Raw genomic sequence first — 9,931 nt, 5'->3', positions numbered from 1 at the left:
GTGGTAGTTATGTTGGCCAGAGAGCATCTCTTGTCAACATACCGCTGTTCACACTGGCTCAGTGTAACTTATGTTGGTCAGGGGTGTGTTTTTTTCACGTCCCTGACCAACAAGTTTTACTGACGAAAGTGCTAGTGTAGCCATATCGTTAGAAACAGCTGATTAGTGGCTGTTCCTCAGTGAGGAAGAGAGTCATAGGCTGAGTCAGAGGCAGAGGAGTGGGATGTTAACTACAAAATTCTGTTCTCGCTCACCATTTTATTGTGAGTCTAACAATAGTTTGGTGTTTTTCTTAGCGACCTGGAGTTCTGTGATGGCGTGAGACTCTCAGCTGCCGTTTTTTAAAAAAACGAGGTACGTTTTTAGCAGGAAAGCTTGAAAAGATGAAGCCTAAAGGCTCAAACACCAGAAGGCAAATAAAAAAGCACCCTAAAGCTATTATTTCCAAAAATCTCATTTTTTCCCCAGCCCATCTCTTTATTTTGAGGGTACCTGACGCGCTATTTGTGAATGCTTGAAATTGGTGATATTGTTCTAAGAGTTTGAAAAATAGCTATGCTGTCACATATTTTACTAATTTAAATTGCATAACTGCCAGCAGTGCTAATAAATTGTGCAACTATTGGACAACTCTATAGCATGATAACTAGCGGGGCGGGCTTGCCCTCAGCAAAATATTCTTTGGGCCACACTCAACAAGATCAAAGAGGGAAGGGCTGGCAAAATAAAATAAAAAATATATATACATAATAAAGAGGGCTGCCAATGAATTGCAGTTAACTCACGCGATGAACTCAAAAAATTAATTGTTATTCATCACAGTTTTAATAGCACTGTTAAACAATAGAATAGTAATCGAAATGTATTAAACATTTTGGATGTTTTTCTATATTGTCACACACATTGTATGCTGTGTTGTAATTGAAATCAAATTGTATAACTTTATTACAAATATTTGCACTGTAAAAATGATAAACAAAAGAAATAGCATTTTTTAATTCACCTCATACAAGTACTGTAGTGCAATCGCTTTGTTGTGAAAGTGCAGTTTACAAATGTAGATTTTGTTGTTGTTGTTACATAACTGCCCTCAGAAACAAAACAATGTAAAACTTCAGAGCCTACAAGTCCACTCAGTCCTACTTCTTGTTCAGACAAACAAGTTTGCATTTACAGGAGATAATGCTGCCGTCTTCTTATTTACAATGTCACTAGAAAGTGAGAACAGGCATTTACATGGCACTTTTGTAGCTGGCATTGCAAGGTATTTACATGTCACATATGCTAAACATTCATATACCCCTTCATGCTTTGGCCGCCATTCCAGAGGAAATGCTTTCATGCTGATGACAATCGTTAAAAAACTAATGCATTAATTAAATTTGTGACTGAACTCCTTGGGGGAGAATTCTATGTCCCCTGCTCTGTTTTACCCATATTCTGCCATATATTTCATGTTATAGTGGTCTCGGATGATGACCCAGCAAATGTTGTTCATTTTAAGGACACTTTCACTGCAGATTTCAGAAAACATAAAGAAGGTACCAATGTGAGATTTCTAAAGATAGTTACAGCACTCGACCCAAGGTTTAAGAATCTCAAGTGCCTTCCAAAATATGAAAGGAACGAGGTGTTGAGCATGCTTTCGGAAGTCTTAAAAGAACAACACTGTGATGCGGAAACTATAGAACCTGAACGACCAAAATAGGAAATCAACCTTCTGCTGGTGGCATCTGACTCAGATAATGAAAATGAGCATGCATCAGTCTGCAGTGCTTTGGATGGTTATCGAGCAAAACCCGTTATCAGCATGGACGTATATCCATTGGAATGGTGGTTGAAGCATGAAGGGACATATGAATCTTTAGAGCATCTGACACGTAAATATCTTGCAATGCCAGCTACAACAGTGCCATGAGAACGCCTGTTCTCACTTTCAGGTGACATTGTAAACAAGAGGTGGACAGCATTATCTCCTGCAAATGTAAACAAACTTGTTGGTCTGAGTGATTGGCTGAACAAGAAGTAGGACTGAGTGGACTTGCAGGCTCTAAAATTTTACATTGTTTTATTTTGGGATTCAGGCTTTTTTGTACATAATTCTACATTTCTAAGTTCAAGTTTCATGATAAAGAGATGTCATTACAGTATTTGTATTAGGTGAATTGAAAAATATGATTTCTTTTGTTTTACAGTGCAAATACTTGTAATCAAACATAAATATAAAGTGAGCACTGTACACTTTGTATTGTGTTGTAATTTAAATTGATATACACCGCTACCTTGCTATAATGCGGTCATGGGGAGCCAAAAATCCCTACCGCGTTATAGCTGAAACCCCATTATATCGAGGTCGGGACAGCCGGGCTCCGGTGGTGATTTAAAGAGCTCCAGGCTCCAGCCACTGTGGGGAGCCACAGCCCCTTTAAATCGCCGGTGAGCCCTGCTGCCACAGCCCAATGGTAGCGGCAGCAGGGCTCTGGCCGCTGCGGGGAGTCTGGGCTCTTTAAATCGTCGCCCCTGAGCCTCACTGCCACAGCCCCAGGGTAGCGGCAGCAGTGCTCCAGCAGTGATTTAAAGGGCCCTGGGCTCCCCGCAGCAGCTGGAGCCCCGGACCCTTTAAAGTGCACCAGAGCCCCACTGCTTCCGTGCTATAAACGAATCCATGTTATATCAGGTCAGAGGTGTATTTGAAAATGCAGAAAACATCCAAAAATATTTAATTGCTTGACAACCCTAATAATAAATCTCATCCTTTACAGCTGTTCCTTAATAAAACGTAGCACTGAATATGCATAAATTCAATTCAAACAACACTAATTAACTCTAAAGTTGCATTTGTTTCCCTTCTTTTTTTTTCTTCTTCCCCTTTGCATTCCTTTAGTCCCTCCTTCCCTCTCTGATGTTCTTTTCTTCTTAATTATTTACAGTGGTGCCGTATGCGCCCACAGCAATTTGCCAACGTGTATGAAAACATAAGAACATAGGACCCCCGCCCCCAGACTGGATCTGACCAATGGTCCACCTAGTCCAGTGATCTTTCTCCAACACTGCTTAGTACCACATGTCTCAGAGGAAGCTGCAAGAAACCCCCAAATGGACAATTATGGAATAACCTTCCCCTATGAGGAATTTCTTCCTAATCCCTTGACAATTAATTGACAATATTCTGCTCTCGGTTATTTTGCTATAAACCCCAAGTAACTCTGTTGACATGTGCAATGTATTGAGTTGAAGGGAAAATAATATTTAATACAATGGGCAGGGGCTGTAGTCATGAATTGACTTGATTCTCCAAGTGAAGTCAATGGGAGTATTGCCCAAGTAAGGGCTGCAGAAGTCAGTGTATGGCAGGGGTTCTCAAACTGGGGGTCAGGACCCCTGAGGGGGTCGTGAAGTTGTTACATGGGGGGGTCACAAGCTGTCACCCCAAACCCCGCTTTCCCTCCAGCATTTATACTGGTGTTAAATGTATAAAAAAGTGTTTTTAATTTATAAGGGGGGGGGCTTGCACTCAGAGGCTTGCTATGTGAAAGGGGTCACCGGTACAAAAGTTTGAGAACCACTGGTATAGGGGATCAACTCTCAGATTTGACATGTGGTGAATACCCCTTCCTACATGGGATTGGGAGTAAGGGTGAGCCACATTTGTGACATCACCGCCTGTCGAGAATAACTGGGCACAGGAACACAGTGAGTCTGGGGAACTGCATCTGGGGAAAATGAGTAAACACACATCATCCCCCTGAGCAATCAGTGAGGAACCTATGCAAAAAGTAAGACGCCCCAAGACACTTAGGGGAGAAAAAGTGGCTCTCCTACATAACTCCACTACTTAGCTTCTAGTCCCCTTTTCAGGACATATAAGGCTTGCACTTGAGTTCATGCTGTCTGCCAGAATGGCTGCCTTGTCTTTCTGTAACTTGACTTTTTTACCAGGATAGGTTATTGGCCTAACACTCCACCCCAAACCTGGAAGATCAATGGACTGCCTTCCATCTCATCCCTACCCTTTTTGACATGTCTGACTTGGGTAGCCCTACCGGGAGTTTAAAATTCTTCAGGCCTAGCTCACAGGGTCATTGGAACACACAAGCTTTCCCATCGTGGCAAGGTGCAGTCCCTGTGGTTACCCCAACAATGTATATGAATTTTTAACAAATGACAAGATTCATCACAGTGTCCAATAATCCCCTATCTCTAACTAAACTATAATCTGACGGCCTGGGAAGGAGTCCGATTCGCATGCATGCAGCGGTCTTTAGCTCCCCCTAATGTTCATCTTCTGCACGAAACATGAAAAAGAAACGTGACTGCAGTTGGAAAGCGTCTTGTGTTGCTACTTGTATTATGCAGTGTTAGGGGGTCTAGTTTTGTGACAGTAAATAGTACTATGCAAAGATTCACAAAAACAACACATCCAGCAAAATGACCCATCCTGCAAGGTGTTGAGCAAACAGCATAAAAGCCAGAACATAGATGAGGCTTTAAAACTTATTTTCATGTTCATTGCTCTGTTACATTAGAATGAGAGAAAAATATATTTTTAAAATAAAAAAGTGTCTCTTTAAAGTAATGCTTGTATTTATTTAATTCTTGGACCATCAAATCTCAGTAGCCACCAAACCAAGTACAAAAAAAGAGGCAACATATTTGTTAAATGTAACAAACTCAGTAATTATAATCCATCCAGAGATCATCTATATTAAAGCCAATTCTGCTCCTTGCCATGAGTGTATCTGAGAGCAGAATTTAGGGTCTGATCCTGCAATCACTAACTTTGATCATATGAGCAGTCTCCCTTAAGTCAATGGGGGACTATGCATATGAATAACTTTTTTGTTGTTTGCAGTGCTATTGGAGCCGTGTTGGTCCTAGGATATTAGAGCAAGGTGGATGAGGTAATGTCTTTTATCTCCAACCACACACCCCTCATTGTCACCTGCCACCCAACACTGGAACCCGTGTGGAGTATCATTAAATAATTACAATCCATACAAGAAATCTTTCCTGAGCCCCCTCTTCTGGCCTTCAAACAATCCAAGAGACACCAACTCAAAGTGACACCAACCCCTGCCATAATAACAGATGCAAGACCTGCAGACATATCTCCACTGCCAACAGGATCAACACCCTCCCCCACCACACACCTTTCAAGATCCATAGGTCCTACACAGGGCCTCTCACATGTGGTGTACCTCATGCAGTGCACTAAATGCCCCAATATGTGGATGAAACGAGATAATCACTATGCTCTCAAATGAACTCATACAGAATGATAAAAGACAAAAATACTATCCCCAATAAGAACATACGAATGGCCGTACTGGGTCAGACCAAAGGTCCATCCAGCCCAGTATCCTGTCTACCGACAGTAGCCAATGCCAGGTGCCCCAAAGGGAGTTAACCTAACAGGTAATGATCAAGTGATCTCTTTCCTGCCATCCATCTCCACTCTCTGACAAACAGAGGCTAGGGACACCATTCCTTACCCATCCTGGCTAATAGCCACTAATGGATTTAACCTCCTTGAATTTATCCATTTCTCTTTAAAACCCTGTTATAGTCCTAGCCTTCACAACCTCCTCAGGCAAGGAGTTCCGCAAGTTGGCTTAACACTTTTCACAAAACGATCCCTCCATATCTGACCTCTCAGTCCTTGTCCTTAACGGAAACATGCACAACACCTTCAAAAGAGGAGCCTTGGTGCTTAAATTCATTACTCTGCTGGACATAAAAAATGTGGCGTTACTAAAAATACTGGCTTTATGACTCATTACAACAATTTGTAACCCACTCACCCTCTTTTGTTCTATGACTGTAGATGTCTTAACTGACCATTTCACCTTGAATGGTCTCTTACAAGATGTGTTAACTCCTTATCTGTTGCACCCTTGTATTTAGCGGTGACATTCAGTACCTTTCCCAGACCTGAAGGAGAACTCTGTGTAAGCTTGAAAGCTTGTCTGCTTTACCAACAGAAGTTGGTCCAATATAAACTGTTACCTCACCCACCTTATCTTTTTACATATATGTGTTGTTTGCAAATTGGGCTCTTAATTTAGACTATATCCAGCAGAATTTGTCTATATATACTCATCTTCTTTGTTCAGTGTCAACGTATGTCACACAGCAGACGCCAAATATGTCATCAAATGAGTTTGTAAGCTTTTGATACTAAAGGCTAGTCTACACTGGCAACCTTAAAGCCTCTACGAGGGGCGTAGCTCCCAGCGCAGGTGCACTGTTTTTACAGCACTGAAACTTGCTGCACTCAGGGGTATGTTTTTTCACACCCCTGAGCGAGAAAGTTGCAGCGCTGACAAGTGCCAGTGTAGACACGCCCTAAGAGATGAATGCAGTAATGCAGTATTCCTAGCAATGGCTGATGCAATGATTTATCTGTGCAACTTCTGCAACACACAAAGGTCTGGCGCTTTGGACCAATATAAACAGCATGTCATTGAGTATTACGCAAACAATAATCAAAACCACAGAAAAAACAAGGGGAAGAAATATACCTCCTAGCTGAGCAGTTACTCAACACGTGGAACCAAGGACGAAAGTCTGCTCTCAATATATTATGCATGCACATCCATGGGCAGATGTCATCCACAGAATGGTAACAGAGAGGAGTGGGGAATGTTATTCCCTTCCTGTGACAAATAAATCACCTTGCTTTAACGGCTACCAAGTTTGCACCAATAAAGGGCTCTACAATTGGACTTCTCTGCACCTACCCATCTGCTGCCTTTCATTCTCTCCTGACCGACCCTGCCATTTTCTATGTAAGGAATATCAGCTGGCTAGAAGATAAAATCTCTTATCGGCCAGCCAGCATGCACATCTTGCTGTGTTATCTGCAGTGCAGCATGGGGGAGAAAATCCACATTCCCACAGGATCTCCATGGCCACAGCAGATGTAATGGGGGAGGTGCAAGACTGGTGTGAATACACTATGGGCATGGCTAAACTTGTGAGTTAGAGCACATTAAAGCAGCCCAGTCACCTCTAACTCACGATGGGTCTACACTGGCAAGGTACGTACAGTGCTCTAACTCCGCGGGCTAGAGCGTGCGTGGTATCCACCTCAGCGAGTGTAATAACGTTTATGTGCCCCACTCGAGCGCCGCAGCACCATGCAGACGCGTCTAGTCTGTTAACGCGCTCTGATCGGCCTCCAGAAGGGTCCCACAATGCCTGTGCTAGCCACTCTGGTCATCACTTTGAACTCTACTGCCCTGTTCTCAGGTGACCAACCGTCAGACCCACCCTTTAAATTCTCTGGGAATTTTGAAAATCCCCTTCCTGTTTGCTCAGCCAGGCGTGGAGTGCTCTCAGCGAATCTGTCCAGGTGACCATGCCTCCACGTGCCAGGTGATCCCCAGTATGGAGCAATGGTGAGGTGCTGGACTTCATCAGTGTTTGGGGGGAGGAAGCTGTCCAGCCCCAGCTGCGCTCCAGCTGTAGGAATTACAATATCAAGAGACATGATGGAAAGGGGCCATGACTGGGATGCAGTGTAGTGCAGGGTTAAAGTGAAGGAGCTGCAGAATGCCTACCGCAAAGCCCGCGAGGCAAACTGCCACTCTGGTGCTGCCCCCGCAACCTGCAGTTTCAACAAAGAGCTGGATGTCATAATTGGGGGCAGCTCCACCTCCACTCTGAGTACCACCATGGACACTTCAGAGTCCAGTTCAACAAGGCAGGAGGAGGAGGAGGAAAGCGGGAGTGAGGGTGTTGAGGAGGAGGAGGAAGACACCCTGGAATCCCTAGATACATGCAGCCAGGAGTTGTTTTCAAGCCAGGAGGAAGGTTGCCAGTTGCGGTAGCCGGTGCTTGGGGAAGGACAAACACCAGAGGAAGTGCCTGGTAAGCGGCTTTTATTTTGGAAAGGAAGTTATTCGGTGCAGGCTCTTGGGGCGAGGAGGGTTAGGGCTACATGCATGCCTAGATGCGTAATAGGGCATTGATGTGCTCTCTCACATCGCGGTTATCAGACTCAGTGATCTCTTCAAAGGTCTCATCCGAACTTGGGCAATGCGCTTGCACAGGTTTCTTGGGAGAGCCTCTGTGGTCCTTGTCCCAGTCAGGCTAACAGTCTGCGTCACTGTGCTGTGAGGGATGGGAGGACCATTTCTGCATACAGGCAAGCTGCATATGGGCCAGGGCAGAAGCTGCATTGTAGCAGAAGACCCTCCCTTGCTTCCCAGGCCACCCTCAGCAGCAAGTTATCTTCCAGGAAGAACTTCTGTGGAAAATGTGGGGACAGTGTTCAGTATAGGGCCCCCCTGCGGCTGTTGGCTCTCCCCAAGGCACAGAAACCCAGAGGACAGTACAGCGGTGAAACCATCAGTCCCCCTTGACCCTGTGCTTACTCACAATTTTGGGGCTTCCGTGGGTTATGTGTGCTCACTTTGGGATGGGCAAATCATGCTATTGTGTAGACCAGGGGTCGGCATCCTTTCAGAAGTGGTGTGCCGAGTCTTCATTTACTCACTCTGATTTAAGGTTTCGCATGACAGTAATACATTCTAACGTTTTTAGAAGGTCTCTTTCTATAAGTCTATAATATATAACTAAACTATTGTTGTATGTAAATTAAAAAAGGTTTTTAAAATGTTTAAAAAGCTTCATTTAAAATTAAATTAAAATGCAGAGCCCCCCGGACCAGTGACCAGGACCTGGGCAGTGAGAGTGCCACTGAAAATCAGCTTGCATGCCGCCTTTGGCATGCTTGCCATAGACTGCCTACCTCTGGTGTAGACTGTGCTTGCCCTTAAGTATGGGGAATCATTGCTCTATCTGGTGTGAACAATGCTGCTTCTGTTAAGTGTTGCATTTTGCCTTTACAGATGCAACCTTGAGATCTCAGCTGTCCGTGTTATCACCGGCCGAAAGACTCCAAAGAATTAGGAAGAGGCCACGCAGAAGCAAAGAAAACATGCTGTATGAAGTGATGCAGCAGTCACATAATGACAATCTAAAAGCGCAGGAGTGGAGGGAGAGTTAAAGGAAGATCCACCACCATAATGCAGATTGCTGGCACAAAAGAGCGGCACTCTTGCAGCAAAGCACTTATCGGCTGGTAAGTATCATGGAGTGTCAAGTGGACTCGATCCAGGCACTCGTAGCCATGCAGACAGAGTACTACCACCCCCGCCCCCTACTACAGCCCTTGTCCCAAAACTCTTTCCCTTGTGCCTCCATGTCATCTCCAACCCACTTTCCCCAACATCCGGGTTCTTATCTCCACCAGCTGCCTCCAACCCTGTAGCTTCATCACCCAGCCCTGCAAACTACCACCCTTACCCACTGCACTCAACCCCCATCACAATGCAGTACAGCGATCCTGAAGTGCAGCACTCATTGCATAGCACTCCAGCCAGGAAGGCTGAGTATGATAACAGGACATACGCAAATCTGTGATTGTATCGTTCCCCACCCCTTGCCCTTGCCCTTTCTGTTTCCCAAGCAGTTGTGTTTCTTTTCAATAAATGGATTTTTTGGCTTTGAAAACATTCTTTATTATTGCATAAAGTAAAAGATACCTTAGCTCAGGAGAGCAACAGGCACTGCAAGTCAGCGGAGCAGAGATTCATACTAACACTGGAACCACTGCACTTCACTCCCGTGCAGGGCACCAAACATTACTGTGGCTTTCAGCCTCAAATTGCTCCCTCAAGGCATCCCCTAATCCTAGCAGCCCCACGCTGGGCCCCTCTAATAGCTCTGCTCTCCGGCTGTTCAAATTCAGCCTCCAGGTGTTGAACCTCCAAGTTCCATCCCTGAGTGAAGCTTTCACCCTTCCCTTCACAAATGTTATGGAGGATACAGCAGGCAGATATAACCGTGGGGATGTTGTCATTGGCCAGGTCCAGCTTCCCATACAGAGAGTGCCAGTGGCCCTTTAAACAGCCAAAAGGACACT

General features: G+C 44.6%; 1 long non-coding RNA gene across 1 annotated transcript; it reads left to right on the top strand.

The window, feature by feature from the left end:
• Positions 1 to 7,160: 7,160 nt before the first annotated feature.
• LOC142047520 (uncharacterized) lies at positions 7,161 to 9,519 on the top strand. Its single transcript, XR_012656805.1, has 2 exons — positions 7,161 to 7,872; positions 8,856 to 9,519. It is a non-coding gene; the product is annotated as an uncharacterized LOC142047520 (long non-coding RNA).
• The last annotated feature ends 412 nt before the right edge of the window (positions 9,520 to 9,931 follow it).

This window comes from Chelonoidis abingdonii, chromosome 11, assembly GCF_003597395.2.
Source record: "Chelonoidis abingdonii isolate Lonesome George chromosome 11, CheloAbing_2.0, whole genome shotgun sequence".
Lineage (NCBI taxonomy): Eukaryota > Metazoa > Chordata > Testudines > Testudinidae > Chelonoidis > Chelonoidis abingdonii.
Note: the sequence above shows the minus strand (reverse complement) of the source record. Positions and strands in the feature narration are given on the sequence as shown.